Source organism: Molothrus aeneus, chromosome 2 (assembly GCF_037042795.1).
Source record: "Molothrus aeneus isolate 106 chromosome 2, BPBGC_Maene_1.0, whole genome shotgun sequence".
Lineage (NCBI taxonomy): Eukaryota > Metazoa > Chordata > Aves > Passeriformes > Icteridae > Molothrus > Molothrus aeneus.
Window position 1 is genome coordinate 71,968,035 of NC_089647.1, and position 12,847 is coordinate 71,980,881.

The following is a 12,847-nucleotide window of genomic DNA, read 5'->3' on the forward strand; positions in this document are numbered from 1 at the left end:
ACTATTTCCACATATGTTAGCAACTCAGAAATCATTATATTGATTTTCAATCACTCTTCTGATATAATCTTAATTTGACCAGAAAGTAATTTCTGGAATGTAAGATCTCTTGTAAGAAATGGCTGCTAATTTTTGCCACGTTGGAGCAGTACTCAGAGTTTTTACGTACTGCTTGAGTGCTGTACTGAATTCAACACAGAAGCAATACTCACTAGAGTAAACCAGTAAACATTTATGTCAGGTGGCTTTAGTACACAGTAGGGGGAAATTCACTCTTCCTTTTCTTTTTTTCTTTTTTTTTTTCTTTTTTTTCCTTTTTCTTTTTAATAATGTAGAAAAATGCAGTCATACATCATGGTTAGGTCACTTTCAGGTTGGCAGGTTGGTTTAGATGATGCAAATCATGTAATTTCAGCCAAATAACAACTACTCCAGATCCTGGTGCTATATAGTAACAAACCACATAATTGGCTGCGGCACTGCTGCCGATACACAGACCCATACTTCTGTCACATAAAAATTGGTTTCTGATAAATGGCCCTTAAAACTTGTTCTGGTTATTGTTTTCTTCATAGCAGTTCATACAGTGTTGTGTTTAGGGTCTGTGACTAAATGTTGAAAACCCGCTGCTGTTCTGAATACGATTGAGCAGTGTTCGCACAGTGTCATGGCTTTTTCTTTTTCCCGCTTTGCTGCCCACAGTGATTAGGCCGAGCTGGGTTTTGTTTTATAACCAGTGATGATGATCTTCTTTCTTCTTTATTGTCTTTTTCTTTCTTCTTCTCTGATTAAGATATCCTTATCTCAACTCATGAATTTTCTGGCTTTTTCTCTTTCTATTCCTTCCACTGTCCCTATTTGGATGGTGCAGGGAGTAAGTGAACAGTGTTGCTTTGCTTTCAACATAGGTTAACTCATCAAAGAACTGAATCCCCTAGCAAGAGGACACAGAAGCAAAATTATGTACAATTGTTGCTGTAATTTAGCTCTTTTGATTCAGTTACTTCCTGTTCAACACAGGTTTTTTAGTGGTGATTGTGATTTTTGTAATATTTCATTTTACCTTAGGTATATTTTGTTGTTCTATTGCTTATTTAAATAACAAACTGTTAAAATCTGAAATTTCTCATAATTCAAGTTGCTGAATTGTCAGCTTATAGTAAAAAGAATGATAAAACTATTTTTACAACTTCTGTATTTATTTCTGGTAAGTCAGTTCATTGCTCATCTTGTTTATCATGCCTCTTTACCACAGCTTTCAGAATAAGAAATCCATTAGTATTGTTGTAAAGAGGAATATTTCATTATGTACTTCAGAAATTTATGATTTAGCCCATTTTTGGAGTCTTTTCAAAGAACAGAATGAAAAGAAAAGGAGTCTTGGAATTCTCAGTATATCTTTACTCAGAAAAGAAATATAATCATGACATTGAAACGACAGCATTTTATGCAAGGAAAACAGTCACACTGGTATATACTATTCTGGGTAGCTACTGGTTGATTCTGAAATGTGGAGCAGCAATGATTGCATGGGGTTTCAGATCTGGGGTGAACTTATCTGGACAGAAATCAAGACTTAGAAATGGTCATCTAAGTGACGCTTTAGATACCCCACAGAACCAGAAGCACCTGTAGTGTGTCCAGTGCAGGAACTACAGGACATGTGTGCACTTTAGGCTGGTAAGATACCATAGGCCCTGCAGGATACAGTAGAGAAAAACCAAATGATGCTCAATACCTAAGTACGCCTGGGGGATGACACTCATTTCTGACAGCTGTCTGCATGTGTCTGAGCTGTCTGAGCTCTCATTTGAATCAGTAGATATCTCAATACTGTAAAATTTCTTTTGAACAAAGCTTGAAATTGAATTAACAAGTAACTCTATAGGTGATGATGATGAGGCTGTAGCGCTAGAGTTCACTTTCTGGTCTCTCTTGTTTAACATTGCAGGTGGACCCTCAAAAATCACCATGTTTATGTTAAAAAAAAAAAAAAAACAAACCACATTGACCACAGAGATATAGCTGATCTAGTGATGTACTTGAAGTCTAAGTTAGTTAATTAATTTCATCCAGTTAGGATACAGAAACTGAAGTCTTCTCTAGGGTAAAGCAACTGGCAATGTGCTTTGAAAGAATAAAGTTAGAATCACCTGATAAAAAGACAGCACACTTTTGTTGGTTAGTAGCATATACTTGAACTACTGTCTTTCCCTGAGGAAATAAAGAGATGGATTACTATTGTCAGATATATGTAGCCATTTACTGGCTCATTTATCACAGACCTTTGCTTCCCTTGGAGTCACTGAAAAAAGATTTTCTTTATTTAAGATGAAAACACTGATCCCAGACTAATGAAAAATGTTGTGTTGTCACTGACTAAATTGCTGCATCTAGAACGTATGCATTTACCTATCAGTATGTGCTCTCACCAGACTCTTTGCTCTTTTTCTCAATGTAGTTTATGAACAGCTTTTTTTAATGTCTATGCAGCAAAATAGATTTGTTTTTCTCAAAAATATGATTCTATAATATTGATGTATAATATTGAAGATGAGAGTGGTTATTTTAAGTCTTGTATTTGGACACAGATTATTATTGATACCCACTATGAAGAATAATCCTAATCAAAATAGAGAATATCAATGAATACCATAATTATTATGATCATTTATAAAAATAAATAGAACTAAATCCAGTATGTGCCTCTATGAAACTTTGTCAAACTATATTATATTAAGGGAAAAAATGATGGGGAATTCCCAGCTATAAACTTGCTGATGAGAAAATACAGCATTGGTGATTAAAGTAGAAACAGTTATTATTTCATGTGTACAAATTTACCACTTCAACTGATGAGTTTGTTTAAAATTTCCAAGACAATATAATTAATTTCAACAGAATTTTAATATAAAATAAATCATAAATATTTTTAAAATTCATCATAACAATTTTAAAATATAATTAATCAGCTAATATAACAACATATTTTTCCAGCTGTTGCTAAAATGAAGCTTTTTTTACATTCCTGAAACTGATTTTTAATATTATCTTACTTTCAATTCCTCAAAACCAATACTCCATTGAATTGTGTTTTCCTGCTATTTCTTTTATACAGTCTTACAAATTGATTGTTCCATTTTTCAATTTAAATTTTATTTCCTACCCAGTCTACAAGCATTATTTGTACATCCATATTTACTGCATTCTTCAGGTAATAGTTCTGTATTCTTCCAAATGTCTTCCAAAACATATTTCTGAATAGAATATGCTTACTTTTTTTTCTTTTTATTTCCCTGCAAAGACTGCTAAAAGAGTTCATAATATCAAAATAAACTCCAGAGATTCAAAATTAAATCAGTTATTTTTTGTTTCCTCAAAAATATCTAATGTTATAATAAATCCTTATGGAAATAGTAATCATGAAGAAAATGGCCAACAATTAATAATAAGGGTCTAAAACATCTCCACAGGTCAGTAGTTCACTATTTTAATGGGACAGTTAAAAAGGAGCACTTGTGGTCATGACAGTAAAAAAAAAAAAAAATCTCACCTGAGTGAAACGGGTATTCTTTTTTTTTTTTTCCCTCAATAAATAATTAAAATCAGCAACAAAAGTAACAGGCTTCTCAATTGTCTAGTGCAAAAATACTGCACTACTTAAAATTTTAATCATTCTAGGATCCGGAATTATTTGGGAGGGTGCGGCAAAACCCCTTTTACTGTGATTTTATGCAGATATACTGAAGCACTGGGAAGGGATTTTTTCATCTTGATATATAAAGCTCACTGACAAGAATATATTTATGATTTTCTGAGTTAAGCCAGAAGCAATAATATAATAATTTCCTAAAGATCTGTGCAAATAGTAAAATTAAAAGGGAAAAAGCCAAGCTGGTTCAACTTCTCTCTCTATGATATAAGAACTTGGGTTAGTTATAGACTTGGTCACTAGCCTTACTCCAAAACTTGCAACAGGCAAAATTTGCTCCTGAATGTTCTGAAGATAAATTTTGCCTATGTAAGTACATCATGTGGATGTACTTACATAGGTAAAATTTAATACACCAAGGTTTTGGGCCCTACGTTTATTACTAACCCCATCACTGAGGTTAGTTTGCTCAAAAGGACAATTAATTTCTACTGACTTAGCAGTATCTCTTATTTGCCCATTTATTTCCAGTTTTGTAATATTTTTCAAAGCCTGAGGCATATTCAACATATACTCAAGTATTAAAAGTATTGGTCCAAAAGCATTCCTGGAATGGAGGCCAGAAGTTTGAAATGAAAGTAGAGGTTAGTAAATAAGTGATCTGTATCAGTGAAACTGGTAGAAGTTAGTGGTATTCTACTTAAAGTAGGTACATGTGCTGCTGATGAATAAGCAGTGCCTTCCAGTAGTGGGAAAATGTAGCTCCAGCATGGGATTTTTTCCAGCCATCTGCAAAAACTTAACTCTGTGCAAGCTTCACCCTGGAAAGATTTTATTCCTCAATTTTTATTTTTTTTTTCACTGTCTGCAAGAATTATGTTTTTTTTTCTCAAAATTTCTCTGAAAAAAACCCTTCATCAGATGATTGTCACATACTATCACCATTATTACCCAACTGTAATGATGTTTACCACATAAAAATTCAAAAGAAAACAGCAAGGCCTGATCTTAACTTGTGAACATATAGAAGCATTTATGAATACTTGAAATACATTTTGATATAAATTAAACTAACACACAATAATCATAACAATTAATGTTAATTGAATCTCACAATAATAAGAATAAAAAGATTATAAAGTGGTTCAGAACAGAATTTTAGAATTAAAGTGAGAGTAAACAGAAATGCATGGTTTGGAGGTATCAATTCTGCATTACCTTGTTTCCTTTTAATGAGGTAATTAAAGGCATATATCAGAAATATTAACAGAAAAGAAAAATTATAAAGCCTGTAGCCTTCAAGTCTAAAATCAAATGATAGGCAATCTCATTTATCATCTTATAAAAAAAAAACAGAGGAAGCAGTATTACATTACATATCCTTAAAATGTTTTTCAAAGAGCACAGTTTAAAAGTTTCTGAGAATCTAGATAGCAATTACATTATTACCTTTGACATCTTTTAGACATTGGGCTTAATTACAGGTATGTGGCATTCACATTCTCTGAACAGAGACACATAATTCTCTCTTAGGGTTTTTTTCCTGGAGAACCACAGAGAGAAGAAGAGAAAAACAATTCTTACCTCTACTTGCTGGTCCTGTTGTTTTGCACATGTGGAATGTGTTAGGAAGATTGTTTTACCTGAAGTGATTTGTCAGTTGGATTCTGCTGAGGGTTGTTTTGTTTCCTTGGCCAATTGGAAAAAGCTGTGTCCTGACTGTCAGGAGACAGCCATGAGTTTTCTTTAGTATTCTTCCTAGTACAATTATAGTATAGTATAATGTGATATAATACAGTTTAATAAAGCAATTGTTCAGCATTCTGAATCAATGGAGTTGGATGCCAATCATTCCCTGCATCAGGGAGGCCCTGATGTTATTGTATAGGTAAAGTTGGAGAGTGTTAAATTTATCTTCTTGGCTGTTTTATACATTGGCTTCTTTTCATTTCTGCATAATTTTATCAGAAATGCCTGGATTGCAACTTTAAAAATAAAGAAAGAGAAGCAGACACCTTTGCTTTTGCTTAAGGAAATAGGAAAGATGATGAAGGAAATAGTTCTTTCCAGTAAGTACCAATTAGATTGAATATGTGCAGCACAACATTAAGGAAAGAACATTTTCCTCCATTTTAGATGAAACTTTTACATTTGGCAAAGCAAAAATGCAAAAAAGAACAGATAGGATATAACCCAAAAGGATGAAAAATGCGACCATAACATTTTCCAACAAAGTACAGTGTGCTTTCTCCTGTACTTTTTATTTAGGCAAGGTACCAAATTTATTTGCTATGGAAATGCTTTAGCATTTGTGCCATAGTGTGAAGGTGATATGTCTACTGTAAAGTTTTGGGCTAGTTCTCTATATATTGAATATATTGACAATATATTAATAGCACGAGCCATAGGAAGTCAAAAAAGTACAAAATGGGATGCTTTGTACCTTTAGACCTAAACTGAATGAAGGTATTGTGCCCACATTGCATTTATGCATCTACTAAAAATGAAAGCACTATAACAATTTCCATGCCATCTCATTCTGGAAATATTGTTGCTAAGATAAAGAAAATAGAAAGATGGAAAATGCAGAGGAATAATGAACAAAAAATGCACATGTCTATATTAATGGCAACAGTCTGGATTGTGTCTATTTCTGTAGCATATTTTCACTGAATGAAGAATAACTTAAAAATCCTTCACTGCAAATTTTACAGATACTACTTTACCTCTCTCAAACATCTTTGCATTTATACAGATGTCATGATTTTTATAGGAACACCCACAGCACATTCAGGTTTGGCACTGTGGCATTTTTTAATGCTTTCTAAAAACTAATACTTTGGAGAAGTTGCACATACAAAATGTACAAGAACTGGAAAAAAAAAGTTTTTTTCTTTCGTGGACAATGTATTACCGACAGGTAGGAATTGTTATTCATTACCTAGGTAGAGAAACAAAACTGTAATGTCTTATTATTATTTAGCAAACTCTAATGTCTAATTATTATTTGGAGACTACAAAACCACTGATGCTAACTGGAAGGGTATTTTAATCTTGAGCTGGCATTAGATTAGTCCTTAAATGAATAAACTTTACTTTGCTAAGTAACAAATAGCAAGGTCAGGTTGGCTTAATTAATTCAGGAATAATATTTGTGCATTATAAGTCTTGAAGATTATATTTTATAAAGTATTTTGGACTAGTCTTTGTGCAAATTATTAGTATTTAATGAAGTTACTTTTTTTTCTATTATTGTTAAGTAGGTTTTCGACCCTGATTGTAGATTCAGTTATACCTTAATGGAATAAGTGGACTTTTCTTTCAAAAGTCCTTATAGGAAAAAACTGGTCATTACCTGCTGGGTTATTAGGGACCTCTCTACAGTGACAGCCACACATCTACCTGCGTAGAAAGTGTAATGTTTCTTTCTTGGCAAATTTTCTTTGCAATTATGTCCCAAAATATTTGCTCTGATTCAATTTTTGGACAGTGGGAAATGACTATGAACAAGATTACTCAACTCAAATAAACAGTAAAATTTATGAGCACTTCTGATTGGAAAAGTAACATCAAAATACACATTCACAGTGCCTAAATTTAGTCTGGGGAAAATTAACCTGCATTATAAGCTAGAGATATAGATATTTTTTCTATATCTTTAATCAAAACTTCCAGTTTTTAGAAAACCAAAATACTTTCACACTATCAAAAAAATATTCATATAACCAAATTAGCATGCAAAAAAAAGAGTAAAATTAATATGTATATAATTATATAATTCACACATTGTGTTATTGAGAACAATTGTAATTTCTTCAGTGGCAAATAATACTTTTGCCTACTGTTGAGGAAACCAGGAACTCAAATTTAATCACATCAATTGAATGTGGAAAATATAAAACTAGTCTGGATTGAATACATATGTAAAGTATAATTTCAATAATGGAAATAGAAAGAAGTAGGGAAAAGAGAACTGAGTGGGAAAGGAAATATAAATAAAATTATAAAATTTAAATTTTTGTTTCAAGTGATTTTTTTTTTTTGTGGCAAAATGGAATACTGATTACAAACATTTTTAGAGTACCAGAGCAGATTGTACATAGGAATCTTTCTCTCCCCAGAAATATGGAATGTGAAATTTAAGCTTTGTGCTGTCAATCACTATCTTGAAACTTTCACTGGGAAGCAATTAACTGTTCTAAAAAACGTATGTTTGCTTCTATGGATAACAAAAAAACCCCACATGAAACACCACGATCACCACATCAACCACAGCAGGAGCAGAAACAAGACATAGCAGAAGTTGATAGTAAGTGCCCCAAGTCCTGTACTTTGTTGATGACCTTGCTAATAGAAAAGATCTGAAAAATGATACAAGACAAATAATTTGATAAATGTGAATAATGAAGTAGGATTCAAAGACAAGACAAATAGAGAAAGAAATACTGAAAGGAATGGGGAAAGTTTACTTTTTGTGGAAGTACAGTTGGGTAAGTGGATGTCTCAAGAAAACTATAACTTTGTTTACCTGATTCCAGAAATCCTCTGTCAACATTTCTGAGTAAGACTAAAGAAACTTCTTTAGTCATGGGGGAGAGCAGGCCAGTTCCCATGACCCAAAGTCAGATCAGAACTGAAATGGTTTATTGAGAACATGATTAAGAACAATCAATTAGCTATATATTCAAGATCAAGATAAGCAATGCAACAGATAAATCACACTTACGTATTAACATCATTAAACACAAGTAAACTTGCAAACAGCCTCTTTTCATTGTTCCAAAGATTCTGTTTCCTTCTCAGACACCCATCAGTCGGTCTAGCTCAGGAGGGTCCCAATCTGGGCAGGAAGGGCTGCATGGAGCTGAAGAGCATCCCTGCTTCAGCTGTTTCCTTCAAGTGGAACTTTCTGTGGTTTAGTTTGTGCCTATTGGCCCCTCTTCAGATCACTGAGTACCACTGAAAATAGTCTGGCACCATGCTGTTGACACCCTTTCCTGCACACATTGATAAAATCCCTCCCTCAGCTTTCTCTTTTCCAGGCTAAACAGGCCCAGCTCCCTCAGATTTTCCTCAAAAGAGAGATGCTTCAGAATTCACTGGACTTTCTCCTGTAGCTCCTTGTCTCTCTTGTACTGAGGAGCCCCAAGCAGGATGCAACACTTCAGATGTGGTCTCACCAGGGCTGAGAAGAGGGGCAGGATCACCTTCCGTGACCTGCTGGCCACGCTCTTCCTGATGCACCCCAGGATACCACTGACCTTCTCAGCCAACAAGGAAGCATTGCTGGCTCATGGTTACCTTATCCACCAGGACATTAGCATGTTCATGGTGAGTAGAAGTAAAAGGACCAACTTTTATAGGCACTAGATTGCTGCAGTCATATAGCCTGCAGATATAGGAGTGCAAGTTGCTTATATGCTTGCCTAGAACACAAATATCTTGTACACAAGTATATACTGTGGCACTATGGAACTTCTCATGATTGATTATCATTTACACCAAACCATAAGATGGACTTTTCACCTTCATCTAAATCTCTATTACATTAATTAATTTTTATATTGTCTTGTTATATCATCACATTAAATTCAACTAACTTTCTACTTATCTCTAAAAGAATCAAAGCCCTGTTCATTCTAAAAATGGCAGCAACTGCTAAGATGTATAACTACAGGTGTATGTTAGATATTTCTTTTATTTTCTATTTCTTCAGCTGAAAGACCTAGAAGACTTCAAATAATGAAACTGAGGTTGCAATGCTTTTATTGCATTTCAAATCAGTTTTACAATTTCAAACTTTTCTTTCTACTATTAAGTCTTTAGTCAAGGCGAGGTTATCCTCACACTTTATTCTACAAGTCCCTGATCCTTTAAAAGACAAGTCCCTGATCCTTTAAAAGACTTTAAAAGACGTTGAGATTTCCTTATGCTGTTGTGTGGTTTCTTGAAAGATCTGAACTGAAATCAGTTGTCATGAGCCATGAAGGCATTTTGAGATTAGTAAAAAAAATTTATAAAACAAAAGTTGATTATAATAAATTGAAGCATGGAATCTGATACCTTCTGCTCTGCTTCCCACTGTAGGTTGTTCTGTAGATCACAGCCTTGTCAGAGCCTTAGACTATGAAAATACAGATGATAACCCACCTAAATAAAATACAATCTTTTCATTTACCTTGATGAACTTTGAATCACTCCTTTACTTCCTTTTTACATAGTCTTTCTATATCATAGAGCTAATATCAACTGCTGGTACTTTAAAGTATTTCCAGTGTGTTAAATTGCAGCGCATAGAACCAACCATGTCACAATGGTTCTCTTTCCCAGTTCTCTTTCCAGTTTCCCACTTCACAGTTGGAACAACATTTTTCTTTTTTGTCATTGTTATTCTCCCTGTGAGAGTTCTTTCCTACTTACATTTTTTCTGCTTTCTTTTCTATGTACCCTTCATTTCTTGCCCAAATCTGACATTCTGTCAGCATTACATAAGATATTTATCTCTGTCCAATTTAAGTCCTGTACTAACTACATAGTACACCTGTGAACACTGATCTGGAATGACAGATAGTTTCACTGAAAATGTCTGCATTTTACTACTTGCTGGAGCCATTTCTGCTGTATTTATGAGTTTAGAACATTTGGTACTTGTATTAATATACCAAAATAAGCAAGAGTTCTATTAGTTATTTTACATTTATTTTCCTTTTGACTGTTTATCATTTACTTCCATCTGCTTGTTAATATATTAAATATTTTTATTTTTCTTTTTGTTTCTGGAAATAATAAGAAGGAAATGAAAAACAATGTTCAGAAAAAGAAGTATATTGCTTATTCTCCCTTATTGATCATACAGAGTATCTAGCAATTTCCTAGTAAAGCCCCTGTGGTCTTAGTATAAAATTAGTAATAGTTACTCCATATGTGGACATATGTTAACCTGACAAAATGAAAAAAAAATATTTGCAGCTCAATGAAATTTTATCTCATTAAAATTTAATGTGGGTTTTTTTCAGTATAACTTTAAGAGATACTAAACATGCAATTTTGACAATAAAAATATAAGAACATAATGAAAAAAAATACAAATGTTGATAGCATAGGTCTCTTCTAAGGGTATACCTTTCTTTTAGAATTGGTTTGTTTACAGTACCTATCTTTAACTTCCTACATCAGTTAGATTAATTAGAACTGAGTTAATTTTATCTCTATTAATATAGTAAATAGCATAGCATAGGGTTTTGTTCAGAAGATGAAAAAATCAGATAATCCTCTTCTAGGGAAGTTTCTTTCAATGCGTATGTAGATGTGATTTTCTATAGCTATAATAAACACCTGTATCTGCATCTGAAAAATATCATTTAACCCCAGACCAGCAGCTAAGCCTCACATTGCCACTCACCCACTCTGCCCATGAGTAAAAGTGAGAAGATTCATGGGCTGAGATAAATGCAGTTTAACAGGTAAAGTGAAAGCTGTACACACAAGCAAAGCAAAGCAAACAAGGGTTTTTTTCACCACTTCCTATCAGTGGGCAGGTGTTCAGCCATCTTCAGGAAAGCAGGGCTCTATCACACATAACACTGTCTAGGGAAGACAAATTCCATCACTGTTAATGTCCTTCCTCTTCCCCCAGCTTTATATGTAAACCAAAAAACCCAACAGCAAACAAACAAAACCCCCATGACCAATAACAAACAACGATAGCAGATATTAATCTATTTTTTAAATAAATTTAAAAGCCAGTTATGGGAAAATAACTATTCTAGAGAATATTACAGATTAATTAAATGTCTTACATAGGTACAGCATAAAACTCAGTGCATGTGAAAACAAAAATTAAACAAATCTGTGTAGCTGAGTGACACCTAAAAACACAACAGCTATCTAAGTTTGGAATTCAATGTTTAGAACCCTTGTGAAAAACATGAAGCAGAAAAAGAAGTAAGTATATTTGCAGGCCATGCATAAATCAGATAGATCATTAGATCAAATTTCATAGAAATGTCAAAAAACACCAACAAATTCCTTTACATAAATATATGAAAATAGATAAAGCTGTTTCTGCTAGCTGTCTGCTGAAGTGACTAAGATGAATTTCAGTATTAACTTTCATGTCTAGTGTCAAGAAAATGATGGACAGATCAAATTATCTAGTACCTAATGATGCCACATCTTGCATCTTCTGACATATAACGATGACAACTGCAGCAGAAAATCTGAATACTTCCCCACCACATCTCACATCCCTTTCAGGGATTTTTGTTCCTTTTGCTCTTATTGGAAAACAGATATGAAACAACATTGTTCTGGCACTAGGAACACGCACCTATTTCTCAGTCTAAATTGATCTGTAACTGAGAGTAGAAAAGTATTTTACTGTAACTTTTTACTTTTCCTCTAAAATCTTTTTCCTTGTATTTTCCAACACATTTATGAACAGCAGCCATTCTCTCAGCATTTAAATGGTAAACTCAACTGCTCAAGCTCTCTGATTCATCAGTAGGACAGGTTTTCCATATTTCTGATTGTACAAATTGCCTTTCTTGGCATCAGGTCCATAATTACCTTTAAGCATGTATGATTACACTGTGTCATGATTTAAGTGACTTTACACACCATTAAGAATATTTTCCTGTCTCTGTAATACCTAACTTGTTTGATTTGTTGTTTGTTCAGTTTGTTTTGCTTTCTCCATGGCTGTGTCATAGGGGCATTTAAAAGTCATCCTTCATCTGGGGCGTGTATCCATGTACATTTGTACCACATGTACAGGATCATTTAATTACAGGTGTTGACTTTGAATTTTGCATTATTAAATTTCTTCCTACTTTAGTTGTTTCAACCTCCAAAGCAATGGTTTTGTGAATTTTTCCCAACTGCCCTTTTTATTGATTAACTCTTTCTATAACTTTGTGTCATTAGCATTTTTTTATCAGCAAATTTTGCTTTCTGTGCCAAGGCCAAGTGGAAATGTTAAGCAAGATTTTCCCTAGACATATAATTTAGTAGCATAATTGAATTTCATAGAGTAGAATCCAGCTCCTTGATTTAGCCATTAATGTTCATCTATGTAATAAGAATCTTAGAAAAAGAAATGACTGTGTTTATACACAGCAAATATGCCCACAAGAAGCATATGAAAATCTATAAACATATTCTAGGTAATATATAAATGAAAATTTGAAGTAACTC